The sequence below is a fragment of the Pollicipes pollicipes genome, unplaced genomic scaffold (assembly GCF_011947565.3).
Source record: "Pollicipes pollicipes isolate AB1234 unplaced genomic scaffold, Ppol_2.1 Scaffold_6138;HRSCAF=7277_pilon_pilon_pilon, whole genome shotgun sequence".
Classification (NCBI taxonomy): domain Eukaryota; kingdom Metazoa; phylum Arthropoda; class Thecostraca; order Pollicipedomorpha; family Pollicipedidae; genus Pollicipes; species Pollicipes pollicipes.
The window spans coordinates 4,240,104-4,254,361 of NW_023596818.1; positions in this window are offsets into that span (position 1 = coordinate 4,240,104).

Genomic DNA, 14,258 nt, shown 5'->3' on the forward strand with positions numbered 1-14,258 from the left:
TTGCGTAGGTTCTGGGGGCGCTTTGGAGACCAACCTGGAATTTGACCTTGTTTGACCTTATTCAACCTGAAGGTCATAACCTAGGAAGTTGGAACCCTAACCTAAGTGAGCTCACGTATAGGTCAAGACACCCTGCACATTTGGTGTCTCTAGCTTTCTTAGTGTCCGAGATCTCAGAGGGGGGGGGGGGTTCAAATTACCCCCCACACCCAAGCGAAGGGTATCTAGCCGGCCAGCTGGGCGCGTGTTGAAGCATAGTAACTTGATGACAGCATTATGAGCACAGCAAATTACTAACACCAATAATTTGATCCTGCACTTCTCAATTCCCTTCCACAGCACTTTTAAAACAAAACAGAGCAAAGCAAAGCAAATTCAATAACAATATAACAACAGAAAATTCAACAAGCTTAAAACACTCAAACAAAAAAACACTGGACTCCTACACATCAGCCCAGCACCAAGTCAAATACAATAGGCATAATTCTGGCTTATGTTAAGGTGGGGTCAGGGAAAACAAACATTTTGCCACCGTTTCTCACAAAATACCAATGCTTATTTCCATGAAAGTAGCCTATGCCTAACCTAAAAAGGCCTTACATCATTTCATCCTACATATCCTTTTTGTATCACAGCAGCAGTTGTGAGTTACTAAGTCTTGCACAATTCCTGTTGCCACTTGCCATGCACTTGACCAACTTAACCTAACTCAGAGTAGCCCATATGATGAACATCACCTCAACTCACCTAGCTGTTGACAGCAGCACTTTTGATAAAGCATGATATTTAAGGTTGGTTTTTGGCTGGTTTCAACTTGCATTTTTATTCAGTTCATTTGTGTATGCTCGCTGACATCAGAAAAAGTTGACAACACACAAATCAAAACACTTTGAATCATTTTGAACAGCTTATTTTTATTGTCATTGTTAACCTATGTCAAGGGCAATAATGGGTATGCCCCACAAAACAATCTCTTCTCCAAAAATAACAGAACTTTTAGATGACCATGCCAGTATTGCTGCTTGCGCTTTTAGCTGCAGCAAATGAATCCATTTGGGCTTGTTTATTCATATTTAATGACAAAGTTTGAGACGTTGGCTTCACATTTTAAATGGGATGGTTTGACAATTTGTTACATACCAATATTTAACCCACATTATAATTGCTATGCAGCTTAGAGTATCCCCGTGTTAAAAATATAGTGCCTATATACAGTACAGTCATTTGCCGGTCAGCAAACATGACAACTATAGAAAACATCTGGTTAAAGCAGCCATGAGAGACCACTTTAATAAATTTGGGGCAAATAACCAAGAATATGGAACAAAATAATCCCATTGCATGCCTTGTGTCATGATGATTTGTCTTATGGCAAAACTTGACGCGTTAAAACAGAAAAGGGCTAACTCTGGTTACCAATCATGTGTTGAAAGCAGATAAGGTAAGCAATAACTTGGTCCACATGAGACTTACTGGCTTCTTCCTGCTCCCCCAAAGCAAAAATCCAGTACCTTTTGCATGGTCTCCTGGCAGACAGAGTCATCCGACTCACCCCCAAATATACATATCAATCGTGCCCATCAACCTTCAAGATTAAAGTGCTTAACAAGCAAGAGGTGTGCATGATAAACATCTCCAGTGGGTAGAATTTCGCCATCAAACGCTTCTGTATTAGCTGCGTCAGGTCTGTCCCAAGGCTCTGTATGGCAGCATTAGAATAATCTTGCTAGGTAGCCCGGTGAGTCAGACACTCGAAAGGCTGGGATTTATCATTATTGAGCACCGCCATGAACCAAGAAAACGGTTAACCGAAGGTTTAAGAGGGCAAAAATGGCGGTAAAAATAAGTTCCGTGCTTCAAATTGTCTCCTTCATTCCCTGTGAATTGCTCACGCTTGGGTGCATATCAAACATGTTTTGGTGGCTGGCAAATTAATCCGATTTATGTATGAAATACGTGCAAGTTTGCAGTTGGAGTATCTTGCAGAGAAATTCGTCAACATTTTAAGCAGGAGAAGGTACCTCTAAAGATAATCGAAAAGGAAGGAAGAATGAAGTGATATCACACTGGTATGACACCAAGAAAAACAAAAGTAGCTAAATAAATATCAAGGCCGGTACTTTTCTCGCAAAATTTTGTAATCAGCTAATTTGATTTAAAATATGTTAATCCAAGTGCTCAAATGGTGATATTCATCTTGTAATTTTAATTTTGAAGACATTTCTTGAACTTTTCACTCATGCATTTCGTGAGTGATGCAATTTAGTGGTCAAATTGGGAAAAAATCCCCCCAATTTTTTTCCCAAATAGGGAAAAAAGAAATACGTGGAGCAAAATTATCTACCAGGCCTTACTGGTGCTTGCAGCAGGCTCTGCTTTCGTGGTGTGGTGGTGAGACCAAAAATATAGAGGATGCGTGAAAACCTTGCATTTGGCGCACCGCTGCAGATTGTGATGCATTTTGGAAACAAACCAAACTTAATGCGTGCAAGCTGCTGGGGTCGCTGGGGTTCCTGCGCTTGGAAGTACCTGGCGCCCTTACTCTGTGCATACATATACATGATTCAGATTTAGGTGGTGCAGGACATAGCCATAGATGTCCAGACTCTGTGGAGCCTCGTTCATGCTTGGTGGTTTCAAGTGAGCTCGGCTTTGGATGACATCTGACAACCTCCGAAGGGAAATAGGGGTTTGGCATGTGCGATTAGACAGTGTCAGGCAGGAGTGAAAAATTCACACAAAATATGGGGAAAAGGAGTGATAAATTCCTCTTCATATGGCGTTGCTTTACACCCAAAGTCGGCAGTTCTAGGACACTGCTTTGGATACCCATCTGGAAGTTGACCTTGTGTGACCTTACCTGACCCGGGGATCATGACCTAGGGACCTCAACTTTTGACCTAAGTGAGTTCGTGTACACGTCAACACATCCTGTGAATTTGGCCTCTGTAGCTCCCTTGGTTTCCGAGATCTCAGGGGGGGGATTAAATTGGCCCCCTCCACCCGAGCGAAGGGTATCCAACCGGCAGCCCGGGCGCGTGTTTAAAGGTCAAACAAGGTCACTGGCCTTAATCGAGTGTGTGATATTTTTCTTAGAACAGTTTCCTAGGTTCCAGGGGTCCTTTGGAGACCAATCTGAAATTTGACCTTTTTTGACCTCATTTAACCCAAAAGTCATGACCTAGGAACCTCAAACTCTGACCTAAGAGAGTTAACGTACCGTTCAACACAACCTGTGAATATGGTGTTTCTAGCTCATTTAGTTCTTGAGATCTTAGCGGGTCAAACTGACCCTCCCCACCCGAGCAAGGGGAATCTTATCGGCCACCCGGGCGCGTGTTAAGGAGGCAAGATAGAGTAGTTTATGCGAGCACGGTGAGTGTGGCCATGGTGAAACATTGTTACTATGGGAGCACTATCGCACGCTATGTTATAAACACCATCGAACCGTCTGCACTTTTTGCGTTTTGACGGTTAATTCTGTTGCCCATTCCGCCGTTAAAGCGTTGGCAAAATTAAGATGGCCCAGGGAAAACATTTTGTAGGCGCACGCCACGACAACTACTGCGCGTTTTCGTTTGCACATTCCTAGAGCTTTAGCTGCCAGCGCAACAGGTAGTTTATATGACGTCATTGATATTTTCCAGCAGCCAGCCCGAAGGCGCATGCACTCAGTGCTCATCAACGGCCTATTTTAGAGATACGAAATACAATATAGCATACTTAAATGCGTGCATGCTAAAAAAAATCGTCGTTGTGTGAGCACTATCAGACGCCAAGATAAATCGCCAACCGGACGACACGACATTTTTTGCGTTCTAACGTTGATTTGTAGAATGTGGCCAGGGTCGGCCCGTAGCGTCTTCACGAGATTTTAGTGGCCCAGCAAAATTACTTATAGGCGCGCACTCACACCAGTCCTGTGGGTTTATTAGCACTGTTACAACTACAGCTATGAGCTGTAGTTGTATCAGTGCTATTATAGCTTTTTTAAGAGTGATGATTATCATGTAGTACGACTTACGATTATTATATCATATTATGTATAATAGTTAGTGCAATACAACTACAGCTATGAGCTGCCAGTGCAAATGCTATTTTGTTGACATCATTACAATTTGCTGCACGATGAGCCAACGTCGGCTGCACTCAGCGCAGGCGATCCGGCTATTCGTAAGGTTAACGAAGGCGATACAATGGATTTTTTATGCATTCACGGCGGGCTGCTGCAATGGTCAAACATCCTCCTTGTGCAAGTACTGTGAGATGTCAAAATAAATCGTCGATCGGACGACATGACCTTTTCAGCTTTGTAATGGAGCTTTGCAGAACGTGGCCAGAGCCGGCCGGAAGCAAGTTTGCCAGAATCCAGTGGGCCGGGAAAATAATTCCTAGTCGCACAACAAGAAAGCCCACTGTATATTTCAGTTAGCACAGTTCTAGAGCTATCATCTGCCATTGCAACAGACTTTTTTGATGACGTTAATCAAAGTTGCTCATCGATGACCCAGCGGCGTATGCACTTGGTGGAGACGAGCCAGATATTTCCAGAGCAAACGAAAGGAATATCAAATACTTTTGGTTGTGCACTGCGGGTATGACCATGGTCAAACAATGTCGTAGGAGCATGATCAGACGGGAATATAAATTGCTGATTGGACGACGTGACCTTTTCTGCGCTACAGCGGAGCTTTGGGGAAGATAAACAGAGCCGTTCTGTAGCGTGGTTTCCAGAATACAGCAGCGGGGAAAATTACTAACAGGTGCACGCCACAACAACTGCGCATTTTCGTTAACATAGTTATGCAGCTATCAGTTGTCAGTGCAACAGCTATACCTGATGATGTCGTCTTGTCGTCTTGTCGTCGATGATGTCGTCCTGATGATGTCGTCGTCTTGATGTCTTCTGTACATATCACCAAGTTATGGCAACACAGACCATCTTTTTACCCAATATCACAGCCCTAACGGTCGCATCCCAGCTTGGAGCACAGCCACCCATGCTGTCAGCCTCCGAGGATATTTAGTTCAAGATTTTTAGCTTAGTGGTGCTAAGCAAAGAAAATAGCACTTCACTGGGCCAAATTTCAGCAATTTTGTTTTGCAAACCACGAGCGCTATGGCTTGCCAGAGCAGTGGTTCGGTCATATCATACATATTGTTCATTTTGCAGCAACCACGACAATTCCACTACTTGAACCTCACCACGACGCCTCCTCGCACCGTGGCGGAGAAATGAAATTACGAAGACCATTGCGGGACGTAATCGTGCTTTTCGCAGTTTTCAACATGATAGCGATATTCCTCATGTATTGCCAGCAACTCAGAACGCGCACGAACCAGGGAAATATTAAAAGTCGCCAAATATTGTTCCTTGTATGTTTGCCTTGAACAATTCACAGCAGGCACTCAGTAAAGCAAAATTTGCAGGTTTCTCATGCACTACCTGGAAAAAACATTTTTTCCCCATTTCACCTCTCTAAATCAGCAATGCGTTAGTGAATTTATTGCTATTTGTCATGGAGGCTCTCACTCAAAGTCTCGCCCAGTGTAGTTCTTCAGACAGTTACAACGCGGGCTCCATGAATCAAGCGCAACCCAGTTTTCATTTAAATCTCCATTGCCTTATTTTTGAAAACAGAGGAAAGTGCTGCATCAAATTCCTTTCCCAGAGCTCTGTGGTACAATTAAGCTCAACGGTAACACTAGTAGCTCAGGACAAATTACATTACGGGTTGCTTCGTCCACTTACCTGGGAGCACGCTGCAAGTAATAATGATGGTTTTTAATGACATATGGCTCTCCCATGTTTTCTCGGAAGCATGGAAAGACGCAATAATAATTCCGATGCCAAAACCAGACAGGTACGCGCACGATCTAGTCAATTATCACCCCGTCGCGTTCAGCCGCTTCCTGTGCGTAATACAAATATGTGTCCTCAAGCAAGTGTGGATTGTCTTTTTCACTTGTTTCTCTTCCCTATGACGTTTACCTAAGTGGCTCCCTGATAGCGCACGTTTGCTTTGAGATGTTATGTTATCGCATCATTGACCAGCGCGCCGCGCCAGCCGTTACCGCGAAAGATCACGTCGCACGTATTGGTCACATCAATGCATCGTGGTTCAAATTAATGCACGCTTGCTCCGCCTGCCACACGGTATATAGGTGTGCGGGCCCGGAAGAGTTCGTTTAGTGTTCGCCACAGAGCAGCCCCGGCACAGGACACCGGCAAGGGAAAGATAAGTTCACTGCACTTGTTTATTACACACGTAATGGTCCGAACATTGCAAATTTGCTTTAGGCAACAGACAAGTGGGACCGGACATTTTGTGGGACCCAGCGAAACGGGTGCTGATAGACACATGAAGGAATCTCCCGTAAAGCCTGTAGAGTCCCATCCTCCCCGGCCCGTCCCCAATAACCTTCTTCAGAGAGGCCGAGGTCCGTTGTGCCTCAAGAAACCATTCATCACGCCTCACATCATGCTCACCCTGGTATGGGACATTGGCTCCCTCGCGCATACGCAGCATTCGGCTGCGACACCCAGCATGCCTGATGCGGCTGTCTCCGCCACCTAGCGGCCGGCCGCGGCTCAAGTGCCGGCGTTACCAACAGCCCGGATGGCTGCCGCCTGGCGACAGATCTCCGAACCAACCACCCCGAGGTGTCAGGTGCAACCGGGCCCGCGTCATACACTAGACGTCACCCGCACGTCCAGACATATAAACATCACTGGGTAGGCAGCGACCCATCCTCCTCATCCCAGTACAGATTCCACCGTTCCTTCGGAGATATTCATTTCAAGTGCTGGTCACGACGCTCACGTGGTGTGCGTTGTGTCCAAATAATTAATAATTGATCAAATGGTTTTCGGTTACTGTCGCCTGCAATAGCAACACGGCGTATGCGACACCATCCTCCTCCGTTGTCACCGGCACCACCGGCAGCTGTGCGGCGCCGACACGAAAAGGGGACGGGCACGACGGCGTGCGTAAAACGGTCCAGCGACTTGCGCCACATCGAGCATCTGCTGCAGTCCACCTCCCAGCTGGACGGGAAGCCGCTGTTGCAGGACCCGCTGGACGAGCAGCACCAGCGCACCTCGGGCCAGAGGCAAACTGCGCTGCGCCGTCGCACTTCCTAGCCGCGCCGCCTTTGCAACTGCGGCAGTGGCTTGGACACCAAGGGCCTCAAGGACACGGTCAGTGCGGCAGTAACGCACGCGGGAGCAGGGACAGGCCGATGATGCGCGACTGGCTCATTCACGCGTGCGTGCATGCGTGCGTGTGCCTGAATATGCATGTGCGTGTGCGTGCGTGTGCGTGCGTGTATGTGCGTGCGTGCGTGCGTGCGTGCGTGTGTCTGAATGTGCATGTGCGTGTGCGTGCATGTGCGTGCGTGTATATGTGTGTGTGCGTGCGTACGTGCGTACGTGCGTGCGTGCGTGCGTGTGTATGAGGGGGACAGTTACTGACTGGCCTCTGAACCTTGGTATGCAAAGCCAGCCACACACGGCCCGTGCTAGTCTCCACAAACACCTCTATCGATCGGCTTGGCGCGCATTTCCGGAGCGTACGCCAAAGCAAAACGTGACAGACAAAAACCGTACTCGCACATTGGAAAACGCAGCAGGTGGCCCAAGGTGGATAGATGTGCCGCGCGCAGCGCCATCTCGCAGTAAGGTGCGCTGTAGGCCATGGAGGACACATGCTCTGTGGTCGTTGCACACCCCGACCTTGGCACAGGCGGCGTCCCAGGACGTTCCGCCGTCGCCTGCAGCCGAGAACGGCCTTGAGAGGGAGAGATCTCAGACCTGGTGTTGACACTATCGGGCCGGAGCAGGACCTCTTGTCACCATGGGTCTAGGACGCCCACGAGGAGCTGTCAGTTGGCTTTTTCAGCGCACCAGGAGTGGTGAGGGCTCATGCTCGGTTCGGCCATGAACAAACAGGACGTGCAGCTGGTGAACGAAGCGGATATAGACCATCTTGTGGCCCGTTTGAAAGCATATGGCCAAATCACAGCTAAGGTAAGTGGTCCTGAGCCGCAAGACTTCACTGACTTCGTGGGTTTTAAATGGGTCGTGAAAGAATTCAGGCTGCTTCATAGATTGCACGTCCACGCGTATCAAACATTTCTGCGACAAAGCATTCTGTGATGTTATCACAGCCCAAGGTGCGGCTACGTGCTATCTACAGAGCAGCGGTGCGACCAGAGAATGAGGCCTGACGAGCGATTCAAGTATTGATATGAAGTTCAAACTAAACCCCGGCTTAACATACCGTCACGCCATTTGTAGACCAAGATGGAAGTTGGATGGTTAGAGTGGAAGGTAACGCAGGCAATATTTACGCAAACGAAGCATTTGTTACAACGCTCGTGCTACGTCAAGAAAAGGGAAAAGGGTACTGTGGCAAAGGAGACGACAAATGGGCCGTCTTACATTTGGGCTCTGATGTGAGCTGAGAGCTTCAGTCCCAGCTTCCAAAACCATTGCCACGAATCCAAACTCAAGCAACCACACCATCAACGACCTCAATAAGCTGGATAGAGCTGCCAACGCCGGAGACCGAGCTGTGATTTAACACGCGCTCGCGTGGGCGTTAAATTAACCGCCTGAATGTTCTTCCAGAATGGTTTGCGAACGGCGCGGCATCGTATGTGCCATTTCCAAGGCTATTGAGCGTGTGACACGCATTATACTACTGCATCACGTTCTTAACGGATTTTGAATGCTTGGATATTTCGTCTTACTTCACAACAAAGATACAAATATGCATAAGTCATCAACCATCATCTGATAACATCGCCCAGCCGGCTAGCCGTAAGTAAGCCAGGAATCAAGTCCGTTCTTGGTTTGATGATTGTTAGCAGCAAACTCGGGCTGATTTTGATGTTGTTCCGAAATACATAGCCTCGAAATTACAGGATTTAATATGATATGTAGAGCATGAATAAGCTCTATGCATACGCATCTGTAGCACGGACAGCTTGATAGGACTGCGTACCATAGGGTGGATTATCGTATTGGTCTATATGTATATATACATGAATGCTGCCTTCCGTTTTCTTAAAATGTACTGACCGGAATGCAAGGTTTTTTTTGGAGGAGGGCTCAAACCCTTGGGGCCCACAATGTTGCGTGGCCCCCTTTGACGAAATCCTGGATCTGCCCCTGCATGCATGACGCCATAGACACGTAATTCATGTCCATTCCACCCAATTGGGTATGCAGTGTTCAAGGCGAAGAAGAATATCATCGTCTCTAAGAAACTTGACTTCAAGAAAATGTTGCACATTCGAAGACATTGCAGCGAGCAAACTATCTCACGGTCTATGATAAATAGCTCATATTGCTCACTAAATACAACCTCACTTATAAATAATCACGTATTTTTAGGCGGAAAAGGCTACTTTAGACAATACAACTCTTTTAAGTAAACCTGCTCTTAAATACATCCTGTGTGATTGCATCATTGAACATTTGTATGAGAGCACATACTTCTAGTCCTTTAATCTCCCGAGAGATAAGAGCACCGACTGGAAGTGTTCGTTGAGCTAAATATCGTTATCTGCTCGTGTTTGGTACCTTTCCCGTGATGCTTCGTCGCGTGTTTCATATATATCCGTGAGACAAGGGCGTTTCTCCCAATCTTTCCGTGAGCTTTGGGTGTTTATTTGAATTCATACCTTCACTTAACAGCGCTACTCTAAGTTATTGGATAAAAAAATGGCCCCACCTGACGAATTCATGGATCTGCCCCTGCATGCATGACGCCATAGACACGTAATCCAAGTCCTGCCACCCCATTAGGTATGCAGCATTCAAGCCAAGAAGAATGTCATCGTCGAGTCGTTCACATCTGACGTTCGTGAGCACGATTTCCACATACAACGGACTTAAATTGACTCTCAATTAATATTGCGTAGGTTGTGCAAAATACGTTGTATGCTAAATAATACAGAAAATTGGACATTATTGTCTGTTCTTACTGAAACAAGATTGGTAATCGACCGACTTAAATCAAAGTTTCCACATTCGAAGACATTGTAGCAAGCAAACTACGTGATGATCTATGATAAACAGCTCATATTGCTCACTAAATACAAGCTCACTTATAATTAATAGCATACTTTAAGCGGAAAGCCTACTTATACCCTACAATTTCTCTTTAAGTAAAGCTGCTCTTAAATGCATACTGTTTGATTGCGACATGGAACGTTTGCATGAGAGCACAATCTTTAGACCTTTAATCTCCCGAGAGATATGAGCACGGACTGGAAGTGTTCGCTGAGCTAAATATCATTATCTGCTCGTGTATGGTACCTTTCCCGTGATGTTTCATCGTGAATTTAACATATATCCGTGAGACAAGGACGTTCTTCTTCCAAATATCTCCGTGAGTTGTGGATGTTTTGTTGAATTCATACCATTAGTTACAGCGCTGCTCTAAGTTATTGGATGAGAAATCTTAATTCCTTATGAGCTAGGAAAAAAGTATAGCTTCCTGTTTTATGCACCACAACACGTATTAGGCGTTAAAATTCAAACCGAAATGAGTATTCCACATTTCAAAGAGGCTTTAAACTGAAATGGCCATGTTGGTGTCCATTCGGTACATTTCAGAGCCCAGATCCCTTTGAGTCGTAAACCACTCTAGTTTCGGAGCTATACGTCGGCGAAGACGGAGAGACATTTCCGCGAGAGCATTTCAAGAACACCTTGGCATTCATGGCGTCACAATACCGTCAATAAAACCTTGTCAATTTCATAACCCATATGGCGAACAAGGTCATGAAAAAGATAAAGTCGTTCATGTCTGGCGTTCGTGAGCACGATTTCCAGATAAAATGGCCGTCAATTGGCTCCCAAATAATGTGCAAACGCACGGGGACGTAATTAAACAATGACGCATCGAAGGGCATAGTGCATAGCGCTAAAGAAAAACAAATTGTGCCGCATAGAGCATCCCTTTGAGCTTAAAAGTTTAACATTAATTATAAGTCACATCATTTCATCATCTCTGATGTTCGTTTCGATATTTTCAAGTGCGAAACGCTCCCTTAAATCCGTTCATAATTCGCGTTCGATTCCGAGAATTCATCTGACCCTCTTATGCTCTTTCTTGCTTCAGATACCATCCTCGCGACGACCCGCTTGTTCTGGGTAAGATGCATGCGACAGCCAGTATGCATACGGCAATCGAGGAAAGAAATAAAACGAAATGGCTTAAGCCCCCAATCCTGGAGAATCTCCCTCGCTCCTGTCGTTGAGAACAAATACGACGATACTCTGCCCTCAAGGGTCAGGGTGGTAACGATGCTGCCTCGAGGCAAATGATGAGGGCGCTGGTGTGGATACGGTTCTCAGGGTGGTCCAACTCGCCAAGCGTTGTGGGTAACACCGCCGTGCTCCTGATGCAGTGTTCTAGGAACGGTGCTGCTTATGTTGTACCTACTCTTCTCTCATCCGAAAAGGTGCTAGTCCGCCTCGCCGCAGCTCTCGTCTCGGCTTCACCAAAGGTGTGTCGAACACCCTTAGCAAATAAGTTTTGCGAAAACATGTATTTGCCGTCAGCCTCGAAAGCTTCTGGATGATGGCGTGCAAACCATTGTCACCTAATTATGGACCCCGCTTTCCTTACAGACATGGTGTCTGCTGCTTCTGATTCAGCGCGGTGTCAACACGTGCAAGCATTGGATCTACGCAAGCCCCGACACGTCGAAGACGCTAGTGTCTATTGTAATCACGGTCAGTGGATAAGAGAACGTGCGCATTGGATCTCCGTCTGTAAAAAACTTATATTTCACGTCAATAAAGACCTTAGGAATTCTAAAAGTCTCCAGAAGTGGCTAGAACGAAACAACAATAGAAAACATTTAAACCTATGTGAAAAATCTCTCCACATGACATTCGTCCCATCGGAACATGTACTATGCCTGGCTTTCTTAATGCGATTTGATACTTCTTTCAAAAGGGACATTCAGTGCCTCACTATCGGTCGGTTGCATCAGATGGTTTTGGGATCGCCAGGTAATGCCTTCTTTGTAATAGGCTTAGCCCACCATCGTACAATGTCGTACTCGTTTGTCATTGGTTCACCATCACATTATTTCTGGAACCTGTGACCATGAATCCTTTCCTCTTTTGCTGCGTTTCCTTTTGTGGCTGCGTGCGAAATGCACAAATTTGACGTGACACTAACACGCTCGACCAGCAGCCCCTGGTCGTAAGAAAGTCTCGTTAAAAATTCCTTATCGTTTAGTCTCCGCATGATCCCAAAAAGTCCCAAAGAGTCAGTGGCGAACACACACAGAGAATTCCCTTGGTGCTACAGCTATTGCTATAGTAGATAGATGCCCTCTGTCGATGGTCATGTATGCTCACACGCCGACTGAGCTGGATGAGGCAAGACGACATCACTGCTGCAGGCTGCGAAAGTTGGGCGTTGGTGAGTTAAAGTTACCAGAAAGAGAAGCTATTGGCTGCCAAGATTTATATTTCTCTGACTAACGACAACGACTGCCACGAGCGAGATCTGCACTAGTCTAACCATCACGCCAGTAATAAAAATCTGCTTCAGAGCCTCTTCTGGAAGCTCTCCCCCCCCCCCCCGCAACTGCACGGCCCATTCTGTCACCGGTGGACCAGGCCTGACCTGAGCCGGCCTCATGCGCTCGCTCTCCTCCAACTTGACCTGACCCCGGCTTCTCTCTCTGCCGACCTACGACAGTTGGCCGCGCCTGACTTGCACGTGGTCGACGCCTTCGCGCCGGATGACGCAGCCAGCATGCGTCGTCTGACTGCCGCCATGCTGGCGCCTGAGCTGCACGAGCGCCTGTGGCGGGTGCCGTTCCGTGCCGACGGCTGGCCCTGCTACCTGGAGCCGGTGCTGGACGACGTCCGTCACCAGAGAGGGTTCAACTTCAGACATTTCAGCGCCGTCAACCGGTTGTTCGTCAGGGAGGCGCCTTCGTCGGCCGAAGATGTGCCGACCTGCTGGTGCGTGTGCCCTCCTGCCCTTATGAAAGGAAAGGCAGTTCTGGCCGATGACGTTGTGTTAGCATGGCTACTCTTGGACCTGGGCTGGTCTGGCTTGCTGCAGCTTAGCCATGCTTCAAATTGCTTTTATACTGCTTAATTTGATTATCAGCATCAATATGTTGGTACTAAATATAATTGCCCTAAACGGTATGCTTGCAAAGCATCAACGACTTTTTAGTGTTGCTAACCCATGAAATGCATGCAAATGTATTTGTCAACGAAAAGGACGGTAATACCCGCAAAGATATTATACGACAAGAGGAAGCACACCTACACGGTCGTTGACATCATGATAAGGTTTTGAAGCGCATAAACAGGCTGTGGCGTCATCACTCGCTTTACCTGTGAGCGATTCCCGGAAAAGGTTCCTGCGTAATGTTTGTTGACACTTGAACGTTCCGAATCTAGCGAGCATATTGAGAGATATCCTGGGGAAAGCCTACCCCAGGTGACTGCAGTGAACGAAATACCCCAGACGGGTGGGGTGGTTAACAAAATTCAATAGTTCTGGTTATTTAATCAAAATTTCGACGTTTTATTCATCCATGTACACTACACCTTCTTGCTGACTGTATTTACCAACCTCAAGGATATATGAGCAGCACTGACAGGTAATGCTTCCGCTTACTGTATGCCCGCCTGACCCTCGTTCACAGCCCGCCGGGCGTCTCCGTGAGGCCTCTGAACAGCATACACCTGGACACCGTAAAGCGCTTCTGGCCGTACACCGCGCTTGTTCCCGACGCCGACGGTCTGATACGCGACGGCATGACGGCGGGCCTCAGCGCCGGCGTGTTCGTCGCCGCCGACAATGACGTGGCGTCATCACCTGACGGCGAGCTCGTCTGCTGGGCGCTTCTCAACAGCAACGCGACGCTTGGCTTCCTGCACACGCTGGAGACGCGCCGGCGGCGAGGCCTGGCGCGGCTGGCGATTGCCGAGCTCACCCGGCTCTGCCTGCAGCGCCGCCTGGCCTTGCGTGGTCGCAACCGCCGTGCCGTCCGTGATGCGCAGGATGGAGCCGCTAGGCTACAGTTCGATCTGCGACGTGTTCTGGGTGCAAGTCCACCAAGCAGAAGTCGGTGCGACACAGAAAACTGGGTCTGACGAGGGCACCAGCCGGGCGGTCCGGTGAAAACATCATCGTGACGGGTATAAATACCGGTCCAAGTTTATTAATGAAAACTTTGACGCGTAGAAAGAGAGAGAGAGA